The following is a 13,292-nucleotide window of genomic DNA, read 5'->3' as shown; positions in this document are numbered from 1 at the left end:
TGTTGTCATGGTAGCCTATAAGTATCACAGTGGATGGAACGGGTTTTCATTATTGTTGTCATGGTAGCCTATAAGTATCACAGTGGATGGAACGGGTTTTCATTATTGTTGTCATGGTAGCCTATAAATATCACAGTGAATGGAACGGGTTTTCATTATTGTTGTCATGGTAGCCTATAAGTATCATAGTGGATGGAACGGGTTTTCCTTATTGTTGTCATGGTAGCCTATAAGTATCACAGTGGATGGAACGGGTTTTCCTTATTGTTGTCATGATAGCCTATAAGTGTCATAGTGGATGGGATGGATTGTCCTTAATTTTGTCATGATAGTCTGTAAGTGTCATAGTCTATAGTGCTGATTTACCTTAGTTTTGTCATGGCAGTCTATAAGTGTCACAGTGGATAGAATGGATTTTCCTTAGTTTTGTCATGATAGCATATAAGTGACGGTGTATAGAACTGAATTGTCATTAGTTTTGTCATGATAGCCCACAAGCGTCATAGTGTATCGTGCTGATTTTCCTTATTACTGATATTGTAATATTAGAAAATATTATTTAATGTAACGATATTGACTTTTAAATATGAAAAAATAATGTAAAATATCAGCTTAATACATTTAGACATTGGGGTGTTTTCTGTAATTAGAAAGTTACTCACTAATATGGAAAACGTAAATTTACGGGGCTGGGAATCTGATTTTTTTAGGTTCAGCAACTACATATTAAATAGGAAAACGATTTTCGTATGCAATAAAATGATTTTCTTTTGTCAGAAGTATGTTAATAAGGTTGTTACTCGATCATAATTTAAATATCCTATTCCGTCACTTTTTAAGGTGAAACATTACTCTTCTGCCAAAATTGGCTTTCCACACGCATAGGCTTACTGCTGGAAATTTTGTAATTTCCTTTCTGATTGATAACGAAACTAAAACTATGTTTTAAAATCGTTAAAGAATTAGACGTTTGACTGGCTTTCTAAAATTACAGTCATTTACTAATACAGAAAAGGTGCAAAATTACGCTATTGGAAATTCGGTTTTCTAAATTTGGTGTTTAATTGGAAGTCTATTTTTATTGGTAAGAAACACATTGATATAGCTGATAATCAGTAGTTCATGTTATATCAAGATTATATTCCAACTATTTCTAATGTGAAAAATTATTATTTTGTTAGTCAAGGCTTCCCATCATCTTTAGGTAAGTCTGAAAAATCCGTTCTGTTAGATACCACAACTGAAACTGAAACTGATGAAAATCATAATATAGTTGGTCTGGCTTTCCATAATTAGAAGAAAAATCTTATTCACTACTATAATAGGAAAGATCTAAATTTACCCATTTGGAATTTTATGTTCTAAATTTAGTAACAATACGTTTAAAGTGTGGGTGGGGGTGTCGTTCATAATTGAATGATGTTATTTGTCGGAAATATTTACTCGTATAGTTGATATTCTATAATTTTTATTTACATATCCGATTCTAATCTTAAAATGTCCTTTTTCAACTTAAGATTTCTAAACACATCAACTTATTAAAGGAAAATCTGTCAGTTCCGTTCTGATCGATAACGAAACTGAAACTTACGGGGTTCCCGTTAGGTGGCACTATTGAATTCTCAGTACTGGGTCGAATTAGACAACCGATTAATAACACTGCACATGTCGGTTGTATTTACTTGCATCAGGATAATGTCACCGAAACGGTATGTAAAATAAATTTTGCTTCTTTATTATTAATATTGCTATTTATTTTCTGTCTTGGAGCAAATATAAAGTCTACATTTTTCCCAGAAAGCAAAGCGTGTCAGTTTTGTTAACTTTACCATTGTCGATGTTAACCAAGTTCTTCAGGCATTTTTTGCATTCAACCGTCGCAACGATGCCCGACAGCCTTACATTTAGCATTGTTTGCGAGCACTGAAACGTTCATTTGAAAAAGGATAGGAAACACGTAGTATTAAATTAAATAAACTGAACGTGTAGTCTGCGAAATATCGTCGTTCAGTACTTTAACACACGCTGTATATAATTTACCAAATATTCATCCCCACCTCCGCAGTAGTCCGCGTTTCCTCTGACCCTTGCCACCCCATTTTAGATATTTGGACATTTATGTTGGGGTGTAGGGCCAGAATCCACTGGCGCTTGTACTTTTTACCACCTTGAAACGTCACACACAGTGATATCAGTTTCTAAAAATAGCCATTCGGACAAGGCGAACGGGTGTAATGGCGTTCAGTGTTCTTTTCCGTGTTATTGTTCGTATTCTTGTTCTTACTGAAAACCTTGTACCAGGCGTTAAATTTGTTAATCTGATAATATGGATGTACATTCCAATATTTAGTTACAGTGGGGGTTAAGCCTGAAGATTGTATAAAACAGATCATCAATTTTGATGAATCTTTCTAGAACAGTATAATATACAAATTCCTTGCATCTGATTACCGATAGATATACCCTGAATATTTTTAGATGAAAATTCCAAGGAAACTGTCAGCCCACCCTCCTTAAAAATGTTGATGAAGTATTCTTATATGTGATTTATGTTTCAAATAGAGTGGGGTGTATGGAGGAAAGTGACTATTTCTTATATTTTGTTTGGTGCATAAAATTACACTCTGCTTAGTTGATGTGATATTATACATGTATAATCTAGAAATGTTGCATATATATTCCATAAGCAGCAGAGAGGGTGAACAGACCACTTAGGGGAATGGTCACCCTTGTGTTTTACCAAAAAAAAATAGTGACCACTCATAGAGGTCAATTACCACGTCTACGATTATTGTTTGTCCCAAACAGAACCGTAGACGCCCCTCTCTGCTGCTATCAATATTGGGAATCATCATCTGAATCATGGGAATCTTCATCTGTTTCATCTTCATCTGAATCTTCGGAATTTGTTCTATGTTTCAAGTAATATTCAAGTTCTGATGGTGGTTTTTCTATTTTTGGATTTATGTTCTTTCTGTGTTTATAATATATCATCAAACTTCTGTATCGATCTCCACCGCAATTTTTGCAAATCTGATATAATCCTCTAACGCCGTTGTTACATCCAACACATCTTCGTGGACCAGCATGAGGATTTTTCTTTATAAGATAATTATGTTTCTTGCAATATTCTCCACGGCACCTTTTGTTGCATTTATCTGTTGTTCCTTGACGCAGCCACGCACAGTTGTTCATTATATTAATGATATCTGTTTAATTCAATTTAATTTTATCATCACCCCTGTTACCCAAATATTTTATCAATACCCACACGATATCTTGTTCTTGGATCATGTAAATTTATTGTTATAAATCCATGCGGGGTAGCTTGCGCTCGTGAGAAGAAATTTCTGAATTTAATTATATCCATGTCACCACCACACCAAGTTTGATGAATATTTCGCAACGTGTGTGTGTCTACGCCATTAAACACAACTAAAATGTTGCAGTTGTCTCTGATCACTTTTGGTATTTGTGTATATCGTTGAGTAACATAGATCACGTCTGTATTTTTATGTCTCCCTCGGGAAAATATTCTGGCTGGATTTGATTGTTTATCTAGCATCACATCGTCGTATACGACTAAATTATTAATAAATCCGTCTATGGAATCTACGGATGGTGCTTCATCAATATCGGTTATAAACTCTATAACATCATTATCTTCATCCAGTAATCGCGCGTTTTCATTGAAATCTTTAAGTACATCATAACATCGTTGATCATCAACGGATGGTGCTACTAAATACAACTTATCCCATTTCAACCATCTCATTATCAGATTAAGTAATAATTGCGTCTTACCCGATCCAGATGGTCCTATGATAATCATTCTGATGGAGTTCGGTAGCGCAGGATGATGCTTAACTGGCTCTCGTTGCCGAGTTGCTGAGAAATCAATTATATCCATATATATTATAACATGAATTTATATTGTTTACGTTGTAGAGTTAAAACTCCAACTACTGATTTAGCTACGGTTACAACAAAAAATAAAAAAATAGCGTATGGTGGAAAATGTTCTATATGCGGTAGAAAGAAATTTTCGTTTTTACCTAATAAGCGGGGGGGGGGGGGGTGATATTGCTAATTTGATGTCAAAGTTTCCAGGTGCTCCATGGGCTAAATACAGCGGAGAAAAACATCTACCAGGATATAATTATTGCGGTCCTGGTACCAGACTCGATATCAGGCTCGATGATCAAGATCAACCAAAACCAGGCGAGGAACCAATAAATGCTATTGATCGAGCTTGTCATGCTCATGATGTGGCTTATAAAAATAAAGATCTACAAGATAGGCATATTGCAGATGTAAAATTAATTCATTCATTAAATTCTATAAAAAATAAAAATATTAGAGAATCATTAGCTAATTGGTTAGTAAGATCCTCGATGAAAGGTAAATTAGCGATTGGGGCTGGTAATTAATAATGGAATCAATTTATTATTCACCGAGAGGATACTGGAGAGGCAAAGCAGCAATTGGTAAACTCGCTGATGCAGCATCGGTTAAACATTCTACTGCTAAAACGTGGTTATCTAAACAAGCAATATGGCAAATTTATCTACCGCGTCCTAAACAAATTCAGTACTCGTATTTCGATGTCAGTGTTCCTAATGAAGTTCATCAAGCTGATATTCTGTTTTTACCGCATGATACTGTGCGTGGAAAAACGTACAAATACGCGCTAACCGTAGTTGATGTTGCAAGTAGATATAAAGAAGCGGAGCCGCTATCGGCGAAAACATCATCTGAAGTAGCCGATGCATTTGAACGAATTTATCAACGAGGACTCGGACCACGAGGTGGTCTACGATGGCCACAGCTACTACAGGTTGATCCTGGTAGGGAATTTCTTGGTCCAGTATCATCGTTGATGAAACAACATAATACCAAAATACGACGAGGTCATACTGCAATTCACCGTGATCAAGCAATTGTTGAGCGATTTAATCGAACACTTGCTGAACGGTTATTTGGATATCAATACGCGAGGGAATTTATTCAGGATAAAAGATCTCGCGAATGGGTTGCAAGATTACCAAACGTGATAGCTGCATTAAATAATGAGATCACACGAACAACCAACATGAAACCCATTAGCGCGGTCACAAAAAAAAATATACCAACACAACGGAAAGATGCTGGAAAACAAAAAATATTAGGTGATGTTACAGTCAGATATTTATATGAGCCTGGTGAACTTGAAGGTGGTAGCGCGAGAGCAACTGATCCTATTTGGAGTGTTACCACACACAAAATATCTACCGTGACAAGATCCACTGGAAGAAATGTAGGCGTTTCCAGACCTGCAATCTACAGATTAGATTCTGCTGCTCCTCAACGTGGATTTACACGTGAACAACTACAAATAATTCCCGCGGATACACAACTACCACCGCGATCACTCCGGTGATTTCGATCACTTAACTAGCACTAGTGCCAGCACCCAAGGCGCTAGCGCTAAGGGTGCCTGCACCCCGACGTCGATTACACTCAAGACAGGTTAACATGGTATTTTCTCGTGTATGACCGCGACTATTATCTTTTCTATCTACGGTGAATTGTCTTGAATCATTACTCGAATACCGCCATAACATTATACAATTACAACATGCGCAATGATTGTTCTGCTGCTGTTTTAACTCAATAATAAATTCAACATCAAGATCAAAGTCACGTTTATTTTTTTTGTCAGATTGTTTGTATCCGATTAATTTTTTTCTTATTATATCATCATCGATGATGTTAAATTTATCAACGATTTCAGGAATTATGATTCTACGTAATTGAGATATATTTCTGACCCTCGATACCGCTAAATAAACTAAATTTGACCACTCGATGCGATCGTCTACAATCCAGACTCGTGTATCAGAAATAGTTAATCCCTGAGACGAGTGGATCGTCATAGCGTATCCCAACACCCATGGAGATTTGTCAGCGCGTAATGCATCTTCGACCACACTGATATCAACGGCGACAATATCATTTAATACGAGATTCTGTTTCCTTGACTCTGTCAAGGGTCCTGGAATATCAACATTAATATTCTGTTTTCGTGTATCTGATGGTCTATAACACAACGGTACGGGTAGTTCTGAATATTGTTCTTTATGTAGCTGAAATAACTGTTGTTGTAAAGCGTCTCTGATTATTTTTCTACTTGCTACGATCAAATCGGTGGGTCTCCATGAGTTCAAAAAATCACTCATTGATGTCTCTGAGATCACTCCACGTATTATTTCACACTGAATTTTGTTTGATTGTAATCTGATTAATTTTATAAACTCTTTCAAATTTGCATCAAGAGCTCTATGATCATCATCTATTTCTTCGTAATAATCAACGAAATTTTTTAACCAATCATGTGGAGATGGTCCAACAAAGGGCGGCGGTTGACCATGATCGCCACACATTATTATGGCGGTATTTTTTGTCAACAACCAATCAAGAAACATTTTTAATGTATCTAATGACACCGTGCATATCTCATCCCAAATAATTATTTTAGGTATATATTTTTCTCCCATTCGCTCAGGAGTCCATGTATCTCCGCGCCATCGGAAGAAACTATGATACGTACACGATTGTACTTGCCGCTGTTTCATCTCACGTGCAAGTCTATGTGTGGGTGTCAGCACGATTATATCTGAATTTCTAAAAACATTAATCGTTCGAGTCGTTTTGCCGCATCCACCAGGTCCATTGAGATATACTGTCTTATATCTAGTTATTGGATCACTCAACGATGGCGCTTTCGACACTTCTGATATTTTATTACCCTCACGATAAAAATCTCTCACTGGAACATCTGCTGATTCTACATAATTGTGTAATAGTTCCTTTTTTATTCTCCACGAACCCCATCGTTCATCATTACTTGTAAATTTCATAACAGATTCTAAATATTTACTTGAAATATAAAACGAGTCCGTTGCGACTCTGACTGCGGTCTCAGGAAATCTATTAATCATCGATAATAAATTTATGGAAACATAAGCCAACATGGAAGATCTTAGATGAGTATATTGCGGGGATACGTCATTTATGTAACTAACGATCGTACCTAATTTTGTTCCGTCGGATAAATAAACACTCTCTCGATTTACAAATGTATTTTTCGCCGTTGTATCAGCGATTATAAAATCGTACTCGGCATCATCTAAAATTAATCGTGCGTGATGTCTTTTATAATCATATGCACCACCTTGAGTAAATTTACCTATAATTTTTCTACCGAGATCTTTTGCGGTTTTGAGTTTATTAGGAATATCGTCCTTAAACTCGCTGATAACTTCAGAATCTGACATGGGCAACCAAACTTTGGTCTGTGCATGATATGATATAATTGCCTCACTGACCACCAACGATGTCAGTATCGCACAATCTAGCATATATCGCAACAGAACTATAGGTGCCCAACGTTTTTCACAAAAATGTCTACCAAACCAAACATAACAAATCTTGTGAAGATTTTCGTTAAACTCGAACGACTCAATACAGGCGAATCCAGTCAGATCAAAATCAGGTAATGGTCCATTAATTGCCACTCGCGTCATCTCGTTTGTAGGGTGACCAAATCTTTCAAAGTACGTAGAACAATCTCCGTATCCCAGAAAACTTCCTGGATAACATGCAACCATATCAACCGAAATAACATCATTGTAATTGTATTTGGTATTCCATAATCCGCCATGTCCATATTCGACGCAACTTGCGCGTACGTCCTCGAGTAAATCAAATCGTGTTGGTTTCCATGAATTTCGTTCTCTGGCGAAATGAGCCGCAACAGATGGAACGGTAAAACAATTAGTTAGTAATTTGTCAGTATTTTCCACGTGCTTGCACTGTAAAAACGTCGCAAGATTTTTCATCTCGTCATGGAGGGATTCTGTGCGATATATTTCACCGTTCGGTTTGACAAACTGATCAAATTCACCCTCCTCATTACTTTTGAATAACCATACCGATACAGGATCGGTTTTACTTATTTCGTTGATAAAATCAAACATATCTGCCACAGATAATTCTGTGGAGTAAAATCTAACAGTTCGATCACGTGGAAATATTGTTACTGCGTTAGTCCATGCGTGCGCGTTATGATCGATAATATTTATTGGAGCTCCCTTCGATTTATATTTCGACTGGTACAGTACTTCTCCCGTTATTGTCGCCACAGTTATTGGAAATTTTAATATTTTTCCTAACTCAGCAACATCTTTTATTGTAGCACCGGTATCCCTAACTGAATCAGCCCACGAGTTTATTTTTTCACGCCTTAAATCAGTTAATCCATTTCCACGCATCGCGTTTGTAAAGTGTTCTATTACTCGTTCGGCCACACAATTTAACCTTGAAAATTTCATCGGCGCTAGTTTATCAACGTTAGGTTTTTTATTTATCTCATAAATTCCATAAATAACTGCTGTTACAGGATATGCTAGCTCATAATACGGTTTATCAATACCAGTCAATAGACCCGGTCTGGAATTTTTACTTAATATGATAGTTTTATTATTACCAAGGACAGGATCATATTTGTCACGGATAATCCAACTATCTGTTTCTGTTAATACAATAAATTTTACTCTGAATAAATATTTTTGATTGCCCTCGTATTCAGCGATGTAGTTAATGATAGTTGCCGCTCGCTTGTCGTTCATTGTGGCGTCCGTGACAGTGTTGCGTATAATCTTGAACGTTGACCATGTATGAGATGCACCATCCGTGTAAAATTCTTTCTTAGCGTCATGAATTTTCGAGATCAAACTTTTATTTTTCGGATCAACCAGATCTCGTACTGGCAAGTCAGAAGATAATCTGTCAAGGTTGAATTTATACTTAACAGGCCTAGTTTGGGATAATCTCTCAAACTCGTTCATATAATTAAAACAAATATTTAAATAAAGAAAATTATATATATATATACAATGTCCCAATGTAGATGGTTGATGATCGGCTCAGTAAATCGATGCAACAAATCCTGTAGAAAGGAATTTTGTTGGATGCACTCACAAAACATACGACGAGGAAGTCTAGGACCAATACCATGTCTACGGTGTGGTATTGGAGTCCGAGGAAAGACAGAATTATGTGGAAAGTGTGGCGGGAAACGGTTCAGAGAGCTTAAAAGATATTATGACAAAAAAAATAATAGCGGTGAAAACGCTATAAAATCCGTGAAGGATTATATATCAAGATTTCAGACAAACAATGATTTAAACATATAATATTATTATAATGGAGCAAAATATGTTTGTCCCACATCCTGTCATAACAAACTATGAATCAAATATTAATGGTATCATCAGACATCGCAAGTTGAAGAGACCAGTTGGTTGTATTAATAATGTTGGTTATCTTAGATTTACAGTTGGGAAGAAACATTATTTGTGTCATAGATTTACGTATGAATGTTTCTTCGGAGTGATCAATGATGGTCTTGTTATTGATCATATTGACGGGGACACTCAAAACAATAATTTATCCAATTTACAAGCTATCTCTCACAGCGAGAATAATACACGCGGTAATACAGGAAGATGTAAGACAATCGGAAAGAGGGCGGTAATTTCTACAAACATAGAAACCGGTAAAGAAATTATGTTTCGTTCGATGCGTTCAGCTGCGACATATTTTGATATTCACTCGCGTTCAGTACAAAGAGTGGCAGATAATATAACCAGATCTGCTCTCTCGAAAAAATATAAACAGAAAATTACATTTCAGTATCAATAACTATCATCACCACATTATTAACTATCATCACCACATTATTAACTATCATCACCACATTATTAACTATCATCACCACATTGAATTAATTTTTTTAATTTATGTCACAGTAGGTCCTTCATACACTACTGAATTTTTGATTTAAGGGGAGATTACTTTGTAATATATAGTTTTCTTCGTAGATGGTTGGTTTTTTATGATCGTAATTAGTCAGTTTAACTAATTACATCGTATTGTGCCGACGAACCTAACTCATTAGACTCATAAGTATTATTTATGGTTTTTAAATATTTCCCCATCATACAACACATGATAATATTATTGATCCGTAGGAAGCTGTGTGTAAACAGAAACCGTTACTCATTGTAATTGACCTGCAGTTGTGTGTTCACTGAACTTACACTCTGGAAAGTTCTTTGACTGGTGCATTAATGCTACTGTTATTATTGATTTTCGGTCTGCTTAGGAAACCAGCTACAAATACAGAAACTATTATTCAGAAACTGTTATAAATACAGAAACTGTTATTCAGAAACTGTTATAAATACAGAAACTGTTATTATTCAGAAACCGCTACAAATACAGAAACTGTTAAATACAGAAACTGTTATGATTCAGAAACCGCTGTTTAGTGTAAATATTGGTTCCTTAGCTATATAGCTAGCTATATATTAACTTCCGAAACATATGTTCGTAACAATGTTTGATAGCTCGATCAGTATGGTATTGGACTGTGGCGCTCGCGGTCCAGGATCAAACCCCCATGGCTGACAATTTGTCGGTGGTGCGCATAATTGCGATTTTTATAATAGTGGGGGGAACCGCAAGAACCCCTCCGCTCAGCAAATTCACAAACCACAATATTGACTTGTGGTTGATACATATTTTCGTATCACCCACTGGATTAATTATTGTGGGTGTGATTTTGCTGAGCGTATATGTTTGTACTGTCCTTAGTTAAGTTATATGTTTGTACTTCATTCATAATCTGAGCTCGCTAATACACTCGATAGGGGCTCTTCATTCATTGTATATAACCATTTCATTGTATATCATTCATTTCATTGTATATAACCATTTCCTTAGTTAAGTTATATGTTTGTGCCGTCCAAGCATAATCTGAGCTCGCTAATACACTCGATAGGGGCTCTTCATTCATTGTATATAACCATTTCATTGTATATATCCATTTCCTTAGTTAAGTTATATGTTTGTACTTCATTCATAATCTGAGCTCGCTAATACACTCGATAGGGGCTCTTCATTCATTGTATATAACCATTTCATTGTATATATCCATTTCCTTAGTTAAGTTATATGTTTGTGCCGTCCAAGCATAATCTGAGCTCGCTAATACACTCGATAGGGGCTCTTCATTCATTGTATATGTTGTGCTGTCCCTGAAACATCCCGACGAACTCGCTAATACACTCGATAGGTGTTCTAGGGATATTTTTTTTATTTTAAAGATTTATATATTATATAATGAACCATGAAAATATCAATGATGTAATTGTCGCTATTAAAAAATTAAAAAAAGATGGAATTAATATATCTGATGAACTTAATCCTGAAAAAATAGTTTCTGACTTTGAGATTTTACAAGAACGTAAAACCATGGGGACACACACACTATCATCTGAATACAGGCTCATGAAACGGATTCAATCGGCAATGTTTCAGTCGCTAGCTACCGTAGAAGATGATCATGTGAAGGAGTTCGTTCCTCTTTCTACCGCCGTAGAAAGAATTAAGTCGTTATTATCCCACGAGTATGAGGCAAAGAAAACGATTAGTACCCGTATAAGACTATTAAGAAAAATTATGTCAGAGAGTAACCCCGTTACTGGTGAAACGATCCAAGGTAACTTCGTTACTGGTGAAACGATCCAAGGTAACTTCGTTACTGGTGAAACGATCCAAGGTAACTTCGTTACTGGTGATAATGAAAATGAAAGTTTTGGTAACTGGGGTCCAATTCAACGCTGACCACGTGTATTGGTAGTCAAAATCAAGAAAGTTCTAACCTTGTCAAATTTGTTCCTAATAAATTTTATTTATTATAAATTTTATTTTTACTGAGGATTTATTTTTTTTTACTAAAATCAAGAAAAATGCACAAATTACTTGATTCTGACGGGGTAGTTGGTAGTCAAAATCAAAGAAAAATGCACGAACTACTTGATTTCTGACGGGGTAGTTGGTAGTCAAAATCAGGAAAATTGAGCAATTTCGTTGTATTTTAGTAAAAAAAAAATAAAATCTCAGTAAAAATAATATTATTAATAAATAAAATTAATTTATAATAAATAAAATTTGTTAGGAACAATTTGACAAGGTTAGAACTTTCTTGATTTTGACGGGGTAGTTGGTAGTCAAAATCAAGTAGTTCGTGCATTTTTATGTTTCTGACGGGGTGGTTGGTAGTCAAAATCAAGTAGTTCGTGCATTTTTATGTTTCTGACGGGGTAGTTGGTAGTCAAAATCAAGTAATTTGTACAATTTCAGTAAAAATCAGGAAAATTAATAAATATTATTTTTTTTGTGATAGAAATTTTAATTTTACTTTCATCGACTAGCTTTTTTAGTTGCCTGGGCCGATTAATTTGTACCAAACACAAATTTGTGCCAGTAATAATAAAATATTTTTTTAAGTTGATCGAATTTGAGTCTGATCTCTGTTACAAATGTTCTTCTAACTGTTAAGAAATCCTCGCGTGTAAAACCCTCCATTACATGAAGATCTACGACAAAAGTCCTTACGACAAAAATCCTTAAGATTTCACATACAGATTTATTACAAGCTCTTCTTCACGTATGTCAATCAAGCGATTAAGGTGGTCTGTGAGTTTAAAATTGATTCGCGTTAACATATCATTGTGACACCGCAAATACACGGGATTAGTTGGTTCTTGCACGATTAAATTTCCAGGGGGAACTTGTGGTGTGAACGTGTACAGGATGTATCCTTGTTGAGCTTGATTTGATCTTCCGAGATCTATTTGATAGCTGCCATCGATTACGTCACAAACCAGATTGACCGCGACCGTCGGTGTTATATTAACGATCCGCGGGGATACGTGTCTTCCGCCGCCATGTGGATCATTATCATGTCTAAGAACAGTTGGAGGTGGTGCTAGTTTTTTCCACGCATCGAGTATTTTAGGGAAGTTTTCGTCGATAAGATCGTTTAATAATTTTACTAGTTCTCTAGCATCAATCCCCGGTATTACAAATGTTGGTAATTGTTGTTCAGTTATTTTGTAATGATTGAGAAACCATGGTCCAGCTTTATAATTATCAATATCTTCATCACCGTGTCTAACCATGTTCACAATGATAGTTTTATTAACGTATCTAATATCTGATATGACCTGATTTAGATGTTTTATCGTCTCAATGATTTTTTGTTTTACGTCATCGCTGTAGCTATCAGTAAAGAAATTTCGTAGTTTGTTGATTGATTGTTTAAATTCAAAATTAACAGGATCAGAATATGATTTAATAAATTCCTCATCAACGAGTGGATTTACTCTAACACCTGAACGAAT

The 13,292-nt window shown here is 35.6% G+C and overlaps 1 protein-coding gene across 2 annotated transcripts in view; it reads left to right on the top strand.

The window, feature by feature from the left end:
* Positions 1 to 1,582: 1,582 nt before the first annotated feature.
* The window catches only part of LOC149794705 (ATP-dependent RNA helicase DHX58-like), a 106,234-nt gene continuing 94,524 nt past the window's right edge, over positions 1,583 to 13,292 (top strand). The window contains exon 1 of one of the 2 annotated variants that reach the window (XM_089964319.1): positions 1,583 to 1,709. The gene's annotated coding sequence lies outside the window, so the exon portion shown is untranslated. The remainder of the gene's footprint in view (positions 1,710 to 13,292) is intronic. The other variant, XM_089964322.1, reaches the window with a different exon arrangement.

The sequence above is a fragment of the Sinohyriopsis cumingii genome, chromosome 7, assembly GCF_028554795.1.
Source record: "Sinohyriopsis cumingii isolate HCF-2022 chromosome 7, ASM2855479v2, whole genome shotgun sequence".
NCBI classification, from domain to species: domain Eukaryota; kingdom Metazoa; phylum Mollusca; class Bivalvia; order Unionida; family Unionidae; genus Sinohyriopsis; species Sinohyriopsis cumingii.
This window is presented reverse-complemented; position numbering and strand designations above follow the sequence as displayed.